Below are 18585 nucleotides of genomic sequence, written 5' to 3' on the forward strand. Positions count from 1 at the left end.
TCCAGCGTCTTATTCTCGACTATTTTTGAATCTCTACTATCGTATATGTTGATATCATGCCTTGATAGTTATCGAATTTCCTGTAAATCGTAGCATTCGTTCTCACGATGTGATGTAGGCTATCGTTGACGTCACGCAACGTATATTTTTACGCGATTCACCGACTTTTACAAGGTCAAAACCTCTCGGTGACATTTGATGAATCTGAAATAGATTAATTTGTGCAGCTATTTTTGGTAAAGATTAATGACTTGATTTTCCACATGAATCGGGTTTGCATAACATCGATTTCAGACGGGGTCCAGATCCCTTTCGATGTGTTGTGTATATATGGATTTCTGACGAGCTAGTTCCTAAAAGAAATCTCCTGCGACAGGTCGCGATTTTCTTCCGAATAATTCGTCGAATACAAGATTAAGATTCATTTTTGAAGTTGTTTTGCAATCGAGAGATCTTAAATAGCATTCGGGAACTCTAGGCGCCATCTCATCAATCGGTTCGTTTTTCAGTCGGTTGTGGCGTTGGTGAAGACCGGATGTCTTTCCCATAGAATTGAGTAGTTGCCAAATAGAGGAAAAAGCAGTATCTATTTTCAAAAAAAAACTGAAAATGAAAATAATTCAAAACATTATCAGAAGTTATTATACAGCAAGCCCCCTATTGTAATACGTTCCAGCGCCGCGGCTCTGTCACAGAGATAAGCTCTATATATATACGCCATTTTTCCTGTGTAGTAAGGTGTATATCAGCTCATTAGTTAACCCTTTGATGAACTATGGTCATCTTGTTTGTTAATAAACGATAAAGATAATTAGATGAATGTAGGTGATTACGGGAGGAGGTATAGATGTGTCTGGTGTGTGTAAGATTATCTCTACTTCACTGAATCATGATAAAACCACGCGCTGTGAAGCTGCTGATAATTGCCGATCGTTTGTACAAGTGATGCAAAATGACAATTATCGCTTTTATCCGGCGCAGCCACGAACGAAAGAAGAAGGTTTGTATACGTGCGACTTGATCGGTGTGAGTATCGATCCACCTGAGATTTCAGCAAGTAATAAACGCGGCTGTCTATGGACCCGAGCCATGCCTGAAGCAGTTCCAAGCCCCGAGTCGGTCCCGAGTCGGTTACGGTCCTGAATTGGCCCCGATTTGGTTTCGACTCAGCCCCGAGTCGTTCCCCAGCCAGTCCCGAAGCGGCCGCGAGTCAGTCTCGGGCTGCCCCATGCCATGTCGACCATAATCGGTTACGATCGCCCCGAGTGCGCACGCACGCCTGTTACTATAGGGAAATACGGCAGACCAGGTAACACAAGTCGATGTGATGGAAGACTGCGGATTTTTAAATGTCATCTCTCATTGTCATCAACTGCGTATAAAGCAGCAGGGAATATGTGATCATTATTTTTCCTTCACTTCCGGCCTTTTCTCAGCCGTCCGGACCGCCGACAGCCGTCGACGCTACTACTGTGGCAATCGAGGTTCCGCTAGGTGCGCTGTTCAGCAGTCTCCGACGCCAAATCTCTGTGCACAAGCTCAGTGAAATTATTCATCGTAACTGACTTATTCGGTCTGGTCGTATCGATAGTAATGTCGTCTGCTGTCACTCAAAAGTTAAACAGTTGTCACGTTCATTTAATTGAATATTATTTAGTGCAATTTGTGATTTTGTAAACGAAGTGTGGATCCCAGATTTCTAATTAATAACGCCTGTCGCTCGGGTATATAGATGCAGTTCTTCCAAATACGATTCAGTTTTCCGTCATTGATTACGGCTTGTGTAAACAGCACCATGTTGATCCGGATGCTTAGCCAATTAGACTCCGACTAACCGGACAAACATGAATAACACTGCAGCCAGTCACTCGACGACAAAACCAGATGATAGTCGGCGGAATCCATCATTTTTGAATACGTCGCTAATGTCAAGGTCACGTGGAGTTTGCGGTTATGATTATGCTTGCGTATCGCATTATTTGGTGTAGACTTGCAGTAGTTTAACTCGTGGTAGACGCGGCCTTCGATGATCCTACCGCTGACAGGAGACTGCATAATAAAATCATAAAATCAGCGCTAATCCTATTTTTCATAACGTCTTGATAAGAAATTATCGGCAATTATTGCTGGCGACAATTTATAGGTAGGATCATCATAAATAATGATCTATAATGATGATTTATACGGGAGGATGGCTGTGAGTTCTGATTCCTACCGCGGCTGATCCACATAATTTAAGAGCCTTTTGCAGCCCCTCTCCGCACGGTTTCGTTGTAGCAGTGAATTCTGAAATCATTTCAAAAAGAATTCAGCCCCACTCGCGTTCTCGAGTGCACTGAAAGAGTTCTGAGCAAACGAGACCCAACTTTAATTTGGTGCCAGAGGGAAATTAAAATGCCATCTACCGAGTTTAAGGTTGAAAGAAATATTATCCAATTCAGAATTGAAGGAGTTTCTGAGCGCCTCGAATGAAATTAATCACGTAACCTCGGCAACCGGTTAACGTCGGCGATTGTTGGAAGAATTTGACCTCGCATTCAGTCGTGTGAAATGTTCCGCTGTTGTCATATTATCTCCTGGTCGCAGAGTCTATTAAAGATGACTATTTACGGAAGCGAAAGTAAAATGTCACACTGCTCACCAAATTTTGGAGACTGCTGAAATAATAGATCAGATTGAAATTGGATATTGTACCAGAATTAGATACCATAGCATCCCAATCAAATTCTGTTTATTACCGGGCGTATCGGTGGATAAGTCAACAAGGTGTTTTCCCAGTAACACGTGATGAAACAGGAAGTACGATGATCTTTGCTTACGGCGTCGAAATATTGAAAAAATCTTGAACATTCGAATCTAACATAATACGATAAGGAAAGTAAAACGAACGTTTTGAAGAAAACGAAGCCAAAAGCGACTGAAATATAATAGCGTTGAATTTGTTTTTCAAGCTTTGAAGTTGTTTTTTATTTCACCCATCAGTCTGTAGTGACAAAAATGCGCAACCTTTAATTGAACTTACAATGAACCGAAGAAGAATCGATCGCTTTTTCAATTGTTTTCTCATCGGTAAATTAACGGGTTTTGAGTGATTTTATGCTTCGCGGAGCCCTGAAGACTGAATTACTACGAAGGTAAAGGTCAGCATTTCTCAAGGTCATAGATAAACTGCGCGCAATATAGCAACTGACTGCAGCTAAAACAAAAGATGTGATCACCTTCTAGTGGGAGTAGGCCTATAAACCTTATGTGACTAAATTCCAGGTGATTTTATGAAAAAATAAGAAATATAAGGATTAGTAACCAATAACTTAGAAAAGACGTTACAATTTGCATGTATCGGAATGATAAGTGGGTAGACTTTGGAACGAACAGCCTCTCTGGAAATTAAAAGTTAGATTAACACGGCAGCATTTTTTCAATTTGTTTTGTTGAATAGGCACCGCGACGGTTATTCTCTACAAATTGAATCATAGAACTATTTTTCGAAGCTCACGGCGCCGCGCGTGCGGTGTCTTTAATCATGTGACTTGTCTATTAATCGATTCGGCGGAGTAATCGATACAGACTCGTCGCATCAATCAATCCGCGCGTTGGTTTTCAATTTCGAGCTCGACGAGCGACCGGGTTTATTTTTCTCTTACTAATAACAAAACGAATGGAAAACTGAACGGGATAATTCTATTCCGTTCATTCTCACTTCAGTGTTAACCTATATACGCCAGGCCGGGGAATCGTTCGTCTATACGCGAGACGATTAATCAAATTTCGAATTCGATTGTCTGACCTGGATTACGTGGAATTGAACGTATTGATAATAATGGAACCACGACGTGTCCTGTTGAGAGTGATAGTTAGAGATATAGCGGTTTAATTTGATGGAGTCGAAATTAGTTCATTCGGCTTTAGACAGTAAAACACACGCGCAACTCTTTAGAAATCATGTTGATTACGGCAGCAAGACTCAGTTTCACAAACTCGACAATATGAATCATTTGAATCGAATTAATTTCTTCGTCAATTCAGTTAATTCTTAATCGATTTATGAGTTCATCCTTTTTTTGTGAAACTGTGTCCAATTTCGCGAAAAAGCTAATATCAAATATTTGGTTTGATAGCTACTGTTTATTAGTTCCCGGTTTCAATGAGACCAACAATTTAATTAACCGTTTCAAACTCAAACCGTTTTCATATAACTACGCCCTGACGTTTGAGTCGAATGTTTGAAATTGAACTTTCGACTCTGTTTAATACGTTTCGATGTTGCGGTAATTTTCCCTTTACAAGTCGAAGAATTTATGACGTCATTTGTCATACACGCATTTTACTGCCGCCGATGAATTAAACTCTCTTTCAATTCTCAATTCTCAATTCGCATTAGCAGTTCAAATTATCATACCTTCAAGGGGCAATTTTACCACGAAGGTAATTTCCCTGGCCTCGTGGAAAATGTGGCGGTGATGGCGGTGACGGTACTTTATATCGTTAAGGTGGTCTCGCCGATAAGTAACCGTATTTATAAAGCCTCCTGATGCGGTTGCGTCGCAACTGGCTGAGTTGCATTCTTTCAGCGAGTTCCGGTAGACTTAGTGATTTCCGTTTTCACGGGATCTATCGTTATAAAATACCGAGCTGCGCTGAAATAGCAAGAAAAAACTGACAGGAAACAGTTATGGCACTTTTACCTCGATGACCGATGGCACTTTTTATTTTCTATTTTCTTTTTTCTCTGTGTTCTCTCTCGAGCACGCGCGATCAGATATGACCATCGCGGATTAGGGGAGAATGAAACCTCGCGCGGTTTGAAACAGAGTTTAACAGAGTTTTACAGAGTTTAACAGAGTTTAAACAGCCAATATGACGTTCTGTGACGTCATGTACAGGTTGTTATCTTAGCACTCGTCCGATCGCCCGGAACAAGTTTATTTTCATTAAGGCAAGTAGGCTGTCGTTATCACTCGTCCACCGGGCTAGTGCAATATTATGTCTCAAAGCTTTTTTTCCTATTCGATACAATAAATGACAGATTGTGCCGCCGATCAGACTGCCCGTGTAGGGTAAGTTGATTTCTGAGGGGTCAAGCGAAATTTCAGATATGCTATTTCAGATATACGGGCAAGTGGCTTTTATCCCTTATATCGAACCCTGTTTACAGTTTACATAGTCTGATTATTTGTTATTTTAAACATGTAATCGGAATTGATGGCTGTAAATGAAATGTATACGCGTTAAAGCTGCGATTGATCTTTACCGAGCGAATGATCTGAAAGCAGACGACACTATAGTCACGTGTTGCCCGGGGCTGTATTTATCTTTATCTAGTAGTTACCGTCGATGTTCTGTTTATTAGATGATTAAAAAATACTATAAAAACGCTTGAAACCATTGAGAACGAACGACAGACGCCTCTGCGTTCGAACTCTTATTCCAAATGTTAAAGCATTTCTTTTTTCGGAATGATGAACCCGCCTACGCGTTATCGATCCGCGGTAAATGCTGTTTCATTCAAAAATTATGACGTCCAATACGTGCTGATCAATTCTTCATTTTGTTTCCCGTTGCTGTCGCTCTGTCTGCGTCCGTCCATCGCGACTCGAAGCGGCGACGGTGCCTGCGACGGTTACCGGATAAAATTTCAACACCCCAGAGAAATTTACGCGTTGCATATTGACATTTCATGACCGAGGCGCGTTGGGGTATGATTGAGTTGTCGAATTCGGTGAATTGTTTTCAAATGCAGTCTCACAAACGAATATATATATATATATATATATATATATATATATATATATATATATATATATATATATATATATATATATATATATATATATATATATATATATATATATATATATATATAGATAGATATATAGATATATAGATATATTTGTATAGATATGAAGATGAAAATTGTGCGGAAACACAGAAGATCGATCGATACTCAGCATTCTCGGGGCTCAGGGGTTTGTGTCGAATCCTCCTGTCGATGAAAAGGCTTTATCAAATTATATACTAAACAAATTTACTTTTAATACGGAAAACATTTTGATACGTATCTATAATACGACAATCCCTTATAGCTGATTTTCACGGCTAGTTTCTTCCTACTGTCGATGAAAATTTACTCGTGAAACAAGACCTTATCCTAATATACCTAACCAATAAGATATCTACTCAAAAAACTTCCCCTCGTTTAGAAGAAATAGATAAAACGAGGCCTACATTTTCTTCACTCCTGGGCCCGGTTTCATAGACTGAGTATCAAAGTTATTCCTAGGGGTAAATCGTCAACCACCATAGTAACAATGAGAAACCATGGTTATAACTGACGAATTTCAAAATATTCCCAGGGACTGTTTTTCTTCCACGTCTATGAGACCCAGCCCTGATGATAATGGTCTCTTGAGTGGGTCTGAAACGACGTGTATTTTGATTTTCTTATTCTGACGAATTAATTTCCTATTGATCTTTTAAATGTGTTTATAGCGGTTTTAAATCGTATTGCCAGACAGCCGGTACGTTGTCTGTTTGTAAACACTAACGAACTAAAACGTACCTCGGCGGAGTACACGCAGACTAGTGCCGCCGGAGTGACCCGTCAACGCTATAAATTACTCGTAAGACGGCTATAAATCGTCACAATTTACAACACGGTAGTAAATACATCATCGCTACGAGTTTAAACGATAAAATCGTAATAATCCACTACTCGGCATATAAAGATAAAACCATGTCTGTGCATCTTTTTCTTCTTTCCCCTCCCTCCCTCCCTCTCTCCTCTCTCTCCCTCTCTCCCTCTCTCCCTCTCTCCCTCTCTCCCTCTCTCCCTCTCTCCCTCTCTCCCTCTCTCCCTCTCTCCCTCTCTCCCTCTCTCCCTCTCTCCCTCTCTCCCTCTCTCCCTCTCTCCCTCTCTCCCTCTCTCCCTCTCTCCCTCTCTCCCTCTCTCCCTCTCTCCCTCTCTCCCTCTCTCCCTCTCTCCCTCTCTCCCTCTCTCCCTCTCTCCCTCTCTCCCTCTCTCCCTCTCTCCCTCTCTCCCTCTCTCCCTCTCTCCCTCTCTCCCTCTCTCCCTCTCTCCCTCTCTCCCTCTCTCCCTCTCTCCCTCTCTCCCTCTCTCCCTCTCTCCCTCTCTCCCTCTCTCCCTCTCTCTCTCTCTCTCTCTCTCTCTCTCTCTCTCTCTCTCTCTAATTAAGAATCTCGTCAGTTCTAGTAACAAAAACATAACACTAATTTCCCCACACCTAAACTCGGTTCCTTAGTGCAAATATGGTCTTAAATCTAGATACTAGAATAGAGCCAGTGGCTGACAGCTTGTTTTAACCAATGGATAGTTGAAATATATATTAGCCGGTATCTTTGACCAACTTTAGACCAATTGCAGCCCCTGGTTTTAGATTGTTAGATTGGTGTAATTAATAGAACACTGGTCATATTAAATCTAAGCCATGATTATGAAATTCTTCGCTGAGTCCAGGGGCCAGTTCTATAGTCGACATTTAAGACCAAAAGTAGTTTTAAACCTTACGACTATAGAACTAAGTCGGTCTTAGAGATCGGTCTTAACCGACAACAATTCAAACTTAACCGTTAAAAATTGAACCTTTCGTACTCAACCATGTAATTGAAACCAGGCTAATCCTGTATACATTGTTGACAGACGTCTATTATATCATTTGCGAAAATTCATCTAAAATCATCAAAATGTCAGAGTGTGGGTGTTTGTTCCTATACACTGCATATACTATATCTTTAAACGTCGTTCCGTCGTTTTTTTCTGTGTATATTATGAAGGTTGTCACGAAACAAAACTCTTTACCGCCTTTTCAGCGAGCTGGGAATATAAGTTCGAAGGTCAGGAGCGCTTAGATAAACGTCGTTGGTTGACATTTTGAAGTAGATATATCTATTCACCTTACTCGCGTTCGCTGATGTTTCAGAGTTCGCGATACTGCAACATACAGATATATAATCAACAGACTTGGCAAAATAATTTGGTTACAATGTGCGTTTCTTGGAATTTGCAAGGATATTCTATCGTCACAATCGCGCGCTAATGAACTATTTGTGCGGCCACAATGACCGTGTTAGCACGACGACCAGCCACACCCAGCGGTACAGCGCTCACAGTAATACCTATCACAAATCCCCAGATTGTATACCACCAATTAATTAGCGACGGACAATTATGTTTGTAGTCGCTTTGGATGCTTACTGTTTGTGCGATAAGGCGATATCGTCCACCTTCTATAAAATGGTATAAAAGTAGCGGGAAAACGATGAAAAAAGTCAACGTAAATATTGTCCATTTGGTTTCTAATGATAATCGTCTGGTTCTTGGTAATTATGTTGTATTCAGCAGTCGGGGTTTCTCCTATTTTGGTGCGGCCTTCTCTGGGCGGATCCAAGGGGTTTGAGGGGTCTCAACCAAACCCGTTTTCGAAAATTTTCTGCTAGCGTTATCACAACTAGCCACAATTCAAATCTTTAACCATTTCAATTTCGGCATCTGTCAGAAATTACTGTAAATAATGCACAAGTTTTTATGATTGCATTTTTCATCGAATAGAAATTGCATGGGAAAACACTGCTCTTGCCCCTGCCCCCCTACCTCCCCCCCCCCTCACCTCTGCTCGAATTTCTGGATCTGCCCCTGCTGCTAGTTTCGGGGATGTCCTTTCATGTGTCAGGCATGTGTAGATACCGTGTAGTCGCATTAATTTATAAAGCATAATTGCTTGTATACATATTGTAAAATCGAATCCATTTCTTCTCAAGTAATCATGTGCTAAATACATATAGAATAAGAAAAGTAACAGGTTTAAAACAGGTTTTTGTCGCATTTAATGATTCAAATAATCACAATGATAATAAACGATTAGCTGAAAATCAAACGAAGGTATATAATCATTGACTTTAGATGTGAATAAGAGTACAGAGAAATTTAAAGCGATTTTAATCAAAAGCTTTGATGAACAAATGGGTTTATAATGATATATATATATACCCGTTGTTTAAATCTACGCGTTAAATTGCGTTATTGTTTTTTGTCTTCGATCAGTGAAGCTGATTATTAGCGCTCGGCAATACGACAGTTGAATATAATGCACGTAATAATTGCTGCTGATTCTGCTGCTTCGAAGGCATCAAATCGAGTGAATTTAGCGGCAATAGCGATTTGTTGAATGAGCACCACACGTGCATTCCCTCGCGTCTATAGATTATAACCACGCCCGTTCGCTTTAAGACGAGTACTTCCGCCTTGTTCCCAGGCGATGCTCTTTATCCCCCTTCCTCCCTTCCACCCTCTCTCTCTCTCTCTCTCTCTCTCTCTCTCTCTCTCTCTCTCTCTCTCTCTCTCTCTCTCTCTCTCTCTCTCTCTCTCTCTCTCTCTCTCTCTCTCTCTCTCTCTCTCTCTCTCCCTCCCTCCCTCCCTCCCTCCCTCCCTCCCTCCCTCCCTCCCTCCCTCCCTCCCTCCCTCCCTCCCTCCCTCCCTCCCTCCCTCCCTCCTCCTCTCTCCCTACCTCTCTCCCTCCCTCTCTCTCTCCCTCTCTCTTCCTCTCTCTGAAAATACCATTAGTATCAACGCGTTTTTCGAAACCATAGTAAAACCATGTACGATGATCATGCCCCGTGTATTATCATACAGTATAGCTGGCTGTAATGGCAAATCCACGTCTTTAAGCAAGCAACCATAGGAAAAAATGCCAGAACACAAAGATTATGCCTCCGTCCGAAAACCGTCTTATTTTCTGCGAAGTCACGTAGAAATTCTCGGTAATGACGGCTAATTTTATCGCAATTAGTTTTTTCTACAGACGAGGTATTATCACTGGCACCTTAAATGTCACTGGTAGAGATGAACGAGCTGTTTTTACGCCGATAAATACCATATTCGATGATTAGGACCTGGTTACTGGAGTGCGTTGTTGTTTTATGCGGTACGAAGGTATTACTATGTGTGACCGAACACAACGATAAACAAATAAAAGAACGACTAAATATTCATTTGTACCCAGTTCGACAGCGGTGAGACACCACAGTTTCACACCAGAGTTTCACACCACATATCACACTACAGTTAACTGATTGACAAGAATGTCTAGTAAGAAGAAATAGCCCAGTGAATTACTATGGAATTGACCCCTGTGATATTTTCCACATTTGAGTCGAACATAATTCGAAGCTAAACTCACATGCCATATCTCTGTTGAATACCATTATTAACTCTTCAATTTCTATAATTATAATAATTATAATATTTATTTCATCATCAATTGATTATAGAAATGCAAAGAACACGATAGAATTAGTATATAAGAGATAGGGAACTGAATGGAACCATGAAGGCCGTACTCAAACACTAGTACGTTCATGCATGCCCCTTATAAAAGTCTAACAAATTTAAGTAATAATATCAAATCTATTTAATCAAATCTGTTTTTATTTATTCATCAAACGTTGGTAAAAACTGCGAACATAAATAGAATAACTGTCACTGATGCGCCAGTCGTTATTGGTCGTTCATTAGAATTTATGAATTTTACTCTAATTTCCTTTCGATTCAATTATTTCTAGTATTAATTTTTCCGCGATGGATTTCTCCCAAACGTGTGCTTAATTTGAATATTCAAAAATCATATACGTTACTAAAGAAACAGCTACAGATACAAATCATGTGGGTATCCGGATAGTCTGTGTGTAATCCGGATAGTCTGGGTTTGTTGTATGTATAGACATATTTAATAGACTGTGAAATTGATAAGCATGTTGATTTATATTGATTCTCAAACGACTTCTCAAGCCGTAATAATGGAAATATCGCATAAAACAAATTTTATCGGCCAGATTTTGCACGTTCTTCTGGCGTCGTTAATATTAACTGGCATGCCTTAGAAACGCTCCGTCGTTAGGTTAGTGCTCAATCATTACCGCGATAGTCCGAACACTAGCGCCGCCATTTTTAATCGGTTGCTCCTCGAGGCACCGCCGGCGCCGCGGCCAGAAAAGCAATAACTTGGCACTGAAGAAAATAATAGAAAATCGTGGTCGCCCGGCCGCCGGTGCGAGGTCTTCAAAGGAAATAGCGTAAATAGACCGATATCCTGCGGATGAACAGGAAAAGTCATATTTACGAGCAGAAAATGATATTAGCATAAATTCTTTGTGTCTACGGGGTATATTAGTATAATTATAGGTAGATAAGAATTCGTAATTCGACTTTTACAGCGAAATGATGACAATTCTTCATCCCGTGAAGCGGCTGCGAGTGTGAACACACTAGACACACTGTTCAACAGTCGCGCAGCTACAGATTAGCAGCTGCGATCACTCCCGCCCAAATCTTACCCGTACCAGATAAGGCCCCAACCGTTCACACTGGTGCTAGATGGGCCCGTACCTGTTTGGCGCGGGTCAATCTATTCCGAAGAATGCTAGCTGGTTACGGATGCGATTCACCTCGCTTGCCAGGGCATCGTTTTCATAGCATGATAGTAACGAGTAAGTGGTTTACGTGTGAACGCGCTCTAGTCTTATCAAGCATCGACCAAATTTGACTCTGGTCACAATTTGACCTCGGCCAAATCGTCTCCCCGCTTTTGTCATCAATATATCGTACGTTTTATCCACGTCTTAAAAATCACAAAATCGTCTACGAATCCTTGAGCGCTTTGCTAGTTAATGAAATATTTCTATCCGAATGCTAACCCCATTCGCCCTTTGGATATATATTGGCCTATCGTTGCAGTTATTCATTACACAGTATACGGTTTTTTCAATATATCGTCAAGATAACCAGCGGGAGGTGTGCAGGGGAAAATAGCTCGACATATTACATTAATATGCAATTTATTTTCAGATCCCTAATGCATATATATACGACATTATTTTTTCCATATTTTTGTTTATGTTTTCTAAACAATGTGACCGGACTTTTGATTTAACTATTGCATAATAGTTATATTATTCCACATTATAATAAAACATTTCATATTTGTATATCTCTTTATGACATGTTGTAATTTTATTGTGGAAATAGATTTATCATTATTTATTTATTATTATTATAATTATCGAATGTATAGAAAACTAAATACACCTCAATTCAAACGAGATGAACATTTTTATTCTATTTTGGCCATTTTTTACTATAGAGTTTACGTATGGCGCAATATCCGTTGATTTCTATGGCGGAATGTTTGAAAAAAAATAAAAAAACCGTTTAGAACGAATCACGTGACAGGGGCCAAGATCGTCGAACGCGGATTAGCGCGATTGACAGGAACTAATTGTTGTTGAGGAGATTGCTTCCAGTCGGCCATTAGCAGTTAGAGATTAGTCATTCGTCCATACGTTACATCAGAGAGCATTAGAATTCACTTATCGTAGCGTCTCAGTTGGACCACACGGCCTTGAACCATATACAGTGATTGCGAGACGATAGATATGGGAAGAACGATATGATAGATTTCGATATCTGCTAGGACGAGTTAAGCGGAGTTCGTGGAGCGCGTCGGGTATAATTTGAAAAAAATGAATAAAGTTTCAGCTGTTGACTAACAGCCATCATCAGGTGGAATACTTTCGCCTGAATACATTCAATCCAGGTGGCGATAATGTAGAAAATGAGAAAAACTGAGAGTATTCCTGAAGATGACTATTAGGATATAGTCGAAACTTAGATAAACTAGCAGCTTTAGGAAACATTTTCGGGCTTTAATTGTCGTTATTTTTGTGGGATTCTTTTTATAAAGAATCCATCATTCCACCTGATGATGTCAACAGTCGAAACTGTGGTTTCTTTTGATAGATTCTATCATCGCGTGAAATTCTGTTGTTGGATTTCTTCATTCGGCTACAGTTTATACGGATTAGAGCGTTTTATCCGACTAAACCTTTTTCTTAAGCCGAATACTGATCCGCGCTTGTAGTTGTCCCTGCACCAGGAGAAAATGGATACATATTTCAATTTTCCTGTCCTCCTGCTTGTGTTCTGAACGCATACATCACGTACCTCAGTAAGAATGATGATACTATATTTACACGAATAAAGCGGCGATGATATAGAAACTAAAGATGATAAACCTATTTAGCGAACAGTTTTTGTTAATATACGGCCGCGATTGCGGAATATGATTGATCGAACAGGCGCAGAGCATGGATCATTTACCGTACGTGGACTGAACGTAGTCAGCGATGTCTAAAGACGTACACGGCGCCAACACTGTCCTTAATGAATTATCAATATACAGTGATGAGCTAATAGACCTCTTATCCTCGATACCAGGAAACAATAATCTATCGTAGCCGCTGAAGAAAAAGTCGTCAGCTCTCTCGAGCGTCTGATTTATTATTTCTGGTTCGCGTCGTTACCGGAAGTGGCCCTTGGTCTTGCCGGAAGTAGATAATGTCGGCAGATCGCTTACTCTCGATGGGTATAGCCGTACGTAAACACCTGTACCCCGGGGCACAAACAACACCTGCCCATAGGGCATACCTGCCGCGGGTGACTGCGATAAAAATGGTTGAGATTTTGGTAGTATCGGTCCCATCCGTAGTTATTTATACCTTGCAGAATTCCAGAAAACTCCTATATAGTTATTCTTTTAACCAACTGAGCTTCACTATTAGTGGGTTCAGCCCACAGCGCTGAGTGCTGCTCAGGGTTCCCCCAAACCACTGCGCTGAGTGCTGCTCAGGGATCCCCCAACCCACAGCGCTGAGTGCTGCTCAGGGATCCCCCAACCCACTGCGCTGAGTGCTACTCAGGGTTCCCCCAACCCACTGCGCTGAGTGCTACTCAGGGTTCCCCCAACCCACTGCGCTGAGTGCTGCTCAGGGTTCCCCCAACCCACTGCGCTGGGTGCTACTTAGGGTTCCCCCAACCCACAGCGCTGAGTGCGGCTCAGGGTTCCCCCAACCCACTGCGCTGAGTGCTACTCAGGGTGCCCCCAACCCACTGCGCTGAGTGCTGCTCAGGGTTCCTCCCAACCCACTGCGTTGAGTGCTGCTCAGGGTTCCCCCAACCCACTGGGCGCTACTCAGGGTTCCTCCAAACCCTGGGCGCTACGCCAGGACTTGAAGCCATGATCCCCGGGTTATTAACGAGTGACCGGTACTCTATACTAAACCCGTGATCGCAGCTGATGATGTGAATAATTTACAGTTCGTTCAACTAAACTTGATAAGAATGCGTATGAAATATATAGTGAAATGTATATTTTTCTACACGACATCAAACAGCGTCATAAAAATCCTCAATAACGACTGTGTTTGTGTGGATACAGGAAGCGTATTGTCTTTCTCGAGAATTTCACGAATGAATATGATTGATGCCCCGTTGATCGTCATATAGTCAGCAGAAATGGAAGAGTCTTCTTGAAGTCGGTGCTGGAGATGCGCATGTCAGCTCATCCGTTAATTCCGTTATGTTTGCATTAATGGACAAATGTATGGTTTATGTAATCATGTTCCACTGATTCTCAAGGGCGAGCAGTTCTCTCATTCATTCTCCCTCGCACCCTCTCTTGCACTCTCACTCTCTCTTCCATGTCTTACCTCTTTCCCTTTCGTTCCCTCTCTCACTACCTCCCCTCTCCCTCCCTCTCCCTCTCTCTTACACACTCTCCTCATTTTTACTCTCTCATAGTCTTCATTCATTCTTGCTCTCTCTCCCCCTCTCCCCCCTCTCACACTCCCCCCTCATTTTCTCTCTGTCTCACTCTCTCCTCTCTTTCTCTCCATCTCTCTCACATCTCTCTACCGTCTTCGCGTGGTGCCAGATTTGCCCTCGCTGTCAGCTCTGTGATATGGTAATACTATGTTTAATTAAGCCTATGGCAGCGACGGTTGTTCACAGATATCGGTATTTGAATAACTTATGAACGGATTATTATATTTGAAGCATGACCGCGGCTGTCTGCCACCTGAACTTGACAAGTTATCCGCAAAATATGCCGCCACCAATTTGCCGCCTCTATTATACACATTTTCAATCGGATATTTTTTGCGCAGAGAATTACATCGAACGCGTGTTGTTTACACGTGAAAGTCCGATTCGTGTATTTTTCGCTTAGAGAATGTGAAGAGAATGGAGAGAATTTACAACCCGTTAAAGCGCGTTTTATAACGTGTTTTGATCGATCGTTCACATAAACACATTCGAACAGGGTTGGCTGTAATATTCTATATGTTTACCGGCTTCTTAATCAGCTTCGAGTGCTCTTAAACAAAGTGCTTCGCAAGGAGAAAGATTGAGAGAACGAAGCCCATATACACATGATAATACTCAATTCGCTTCGATGACGTGCTAGAAATCTGGTTGATGATAGTAAAATAAGAGCCTACAGGCTGTCACGTGACTACCGCGCTACTTAGTCTCTTATCATTAAACTATTTTCACCAGAAAACACTTTTGCGCGCATCATGTTTTAGTTTGTAGCCATTTGAGCTCATTACACTCGGTAATTACCGGTAGTGATACGACGATGATAAGACTTGTAATATCGCGAGAGTTGATGTGATTTGCTTCACCGCGCAAATACAAGACACAAGAAAGTGTGATGTGTACTTCATCTCATTCAACCGCGTGTCTATAGAGAAACCACCAAAACCCGAGCTCAATTTCATACGAGTGTGCAGGGAAAAATAATCTTTGTGATTATTTTAAAATTTGTCGGTTATTATCGTGGTTTCTGGTGAGAAGACAGTTGAAACAGCTCGTGACTTTATGACGGTTTACCCCCAGTGGTAACCTTGATACCAAGTCTATGAAACCGGGCCCTCCAAATTTGACCCCCTCTTCCACTCGAAAATTGCATGTTTTCCGGTGATTTTGACCTTCCTTTGTTGTTCCTTTTCATTCATCAGCTCATAGTTATTTTACACTGATGTAAAGTGCACTGATTACTATTTGTAGGAGTGCTTGATATATAAGAAAATAGATTATCATTATCATTGTTATTGTTAAACCCCAACCTTCCATGTTTTCTATATCCGCCCATGGAATTCACAATCAAATTCAAAATTGGAAAATGATTTTGTCACTTTCAGCAAGCTGCCAGCCTCTAGTGTTAACCGCTGTACAATTCTCATTTTAGGATTATACGACCACCACTATAGGATAACAGTAAAATGCGTAGTGTCGAAAGTCCATTATTAGCGGCTTATTGTGTTTGATATAAGGTAAGGCAAGCGCGAAATAAATTCAAATTAATTCAATTCAATTTGTTCGTCGTAATTACGTAGAAGATTCGTCCGTAAGTGTTGTAATGTTGAGTAACTTATCGACTTCGAAATTACAATCTGTGAAATTAATGCACGATCTAATGAATGTATCAATGAATGTATGAATAAAAATAAGTCACCTGGTTGAATTGACGAAGAATATTTTTAATGGAGATTGATGCGGTTATTCATTTGATTGGTAGATTACGTTTGAATTTTTCTTTCCGATTTGGTGTCCCTTTTTACAAACCCACCACACCTGCCGGGATCAGGGGGTTCGATTTTGAAATCGGAAATCGAATAATAGATATGTGTGATCGGTGGTAAAATTTACAGAATTTGTTCGTTCAAATCGAAGTACATGATTGGCAATTTCGGTTCCGGTTCATTCTAGCAATCTTTTCTTAAAATGATAAGGTCTCTGCAAAAGAGGCATTAAACCCTGCTTTTCAGAGGTAAGATTAAAAACGATCGCGAATTTGAAAGTGACTTTGCAAACGAACATGAGTCGATGCGTTACATTCTGAAACTTCATTCATGGTGCGTGGTTTATATATTGATGAAAAATATATTTAAGGAAATGCGTAACTGAAAATACTAATAAATGGTCAAAAATTTTGAAATTCTCAGCTGAAGAAAATCTCATTGAAATCCGCTTCGAAAACGATTGCTTACGTCACAGTAATTAGTAACGAATCTTGATATTTCAAATTACGTTATTTTTTCCGGTTCTAAATTCAAATTCGAATTTTTTCGCGAATTTCGCGCATGTTTTACAGTTGATGAATTAAACAATTTCCGTCGTTGATTGCGCAATCGCATGTCGCAGACGATAGCATCGTGTTTCGCCCGTTATACAAATTGATTTATAGGCGTGACGTCACGGGTTAAAAACAGTGCAACACACGATCGACGGATGATCTTTTATTTTAGCCTCGTGCGAAAAGTTGATTTTAGATTCGATTTCAAACCAGAAACGAAATGACAAACTTATCGACTTTTTATAGCGTGTGCAAATACGCTCGCAACGAGTTATAATATTGTCTATACCTCGAATTGGCGACGCATTTTAAGCTTCTGTTGCAGAATCCATCAGTTGTAGGGAGGCCGGTACGCAGCGAACTTGAATAATCGGACAAGCTCACGTTCTTTGTGTATTGGTTTTTCATTTTTATTTTCGATTAATGCATTCATATTCATGTTCATTCAAAGTTCCTTCTTAACTTTCTCTTACGTGTTATTGGACTCGTGCCAGTATTTAGCGGAGATAACAGCCGTCTGCGGGCTGCACACTTGCACCGGCCAGCCTTAGATCAGAGTTAACCAACCGGCTGCATTCCCAAAAAATCCGACTTCTGGAACTCCCGTAAATGCTTCACACCCGCAGCGATATGAGATCAATAAACCGAGAGGTTACTGTGGCAATGGAGGATCCACAAGGGGCGTTAGCGCGGTGTAATTACTAAAACTGATATATAGATTATGTGTAAGTCTTATAAATTAGATCGGTCACAAAATAAATCCGCTAATTTTCCATTCGATCGTTTTCTCAATCGGTCATGCACCAGACACTTCGATAGATATCGGTAATCGACGGATTTTTCTTTTTAAAACATGTTCAGTTCAATCTGAAATCCGCGGATAACAACGTAGTATTAGACAACCAGATATGTTTGAGAGAGAGGGGAGAGAGGGAGAGAGGGCGCGATTATCGACCACAGAATGCCGTGGTGAAAACAAGCATCTGGCTTCGGGTATCATAAAGAATGAGGCCAATAGCTTCTGGACCCAGTTCTACAGACAGGTTCAACTCAATTCATTTTCAAATGCTTATGAGTAATATCCGATTCTTTCATAAACCAAGGATTTATATAGGTTCAAATAAATTCGGAATATTCAAATATACCCGGGTCCACAGTTGCGCAGACGTGTTTTAAATCAAAAAGTTGACTCATATCTAGACTGGTGTTGACCATAACCCAGCAGTCAATAATCACTTTAAATGTGATAATGTGAATTCAGGTCTAATGACGAATACAACAGCAGCCACCGCTACCGCTGTCATCATTCTCAATCCAGCTCGATACTTCTCGAGCACCTGTCGCGCAACCTCTCTCTACCTCTCTCTTTTTATCAGTAAATTAGATTTTTATGTTTGCTCAGACATGTTATTGCATCGAATAGGATTCGAGTCCCTGAATTATCTTCTAAGGCCTTAGCACTCTTTTCACGCGCAAACGCGCTGAAAGACGTCGCGCGGCGTAATGAGGGTATTTATTGAGTACAGGAAGAGGCGAAGTCGTGTTCCGATATAAAGCATCCATTTCTCTAGAGCTCTTTAGAAATTTCATTCAAAATTGC

Source organism: Tubulanus polymorphus, chromosome 7 (genome assembly GCF_964204645.1).
Source record: "Tubulanus polymorphus chromosome 7, tnTubPoly1.2, whole genome shotgun sequence".
Lineage (NCBI taxonomy): Eukaryota > Metazoa > Nemertea > Palaeonemertea > Tubulaniformes > Tubulanidae > Tubulanus > Tubulanus polymorphus.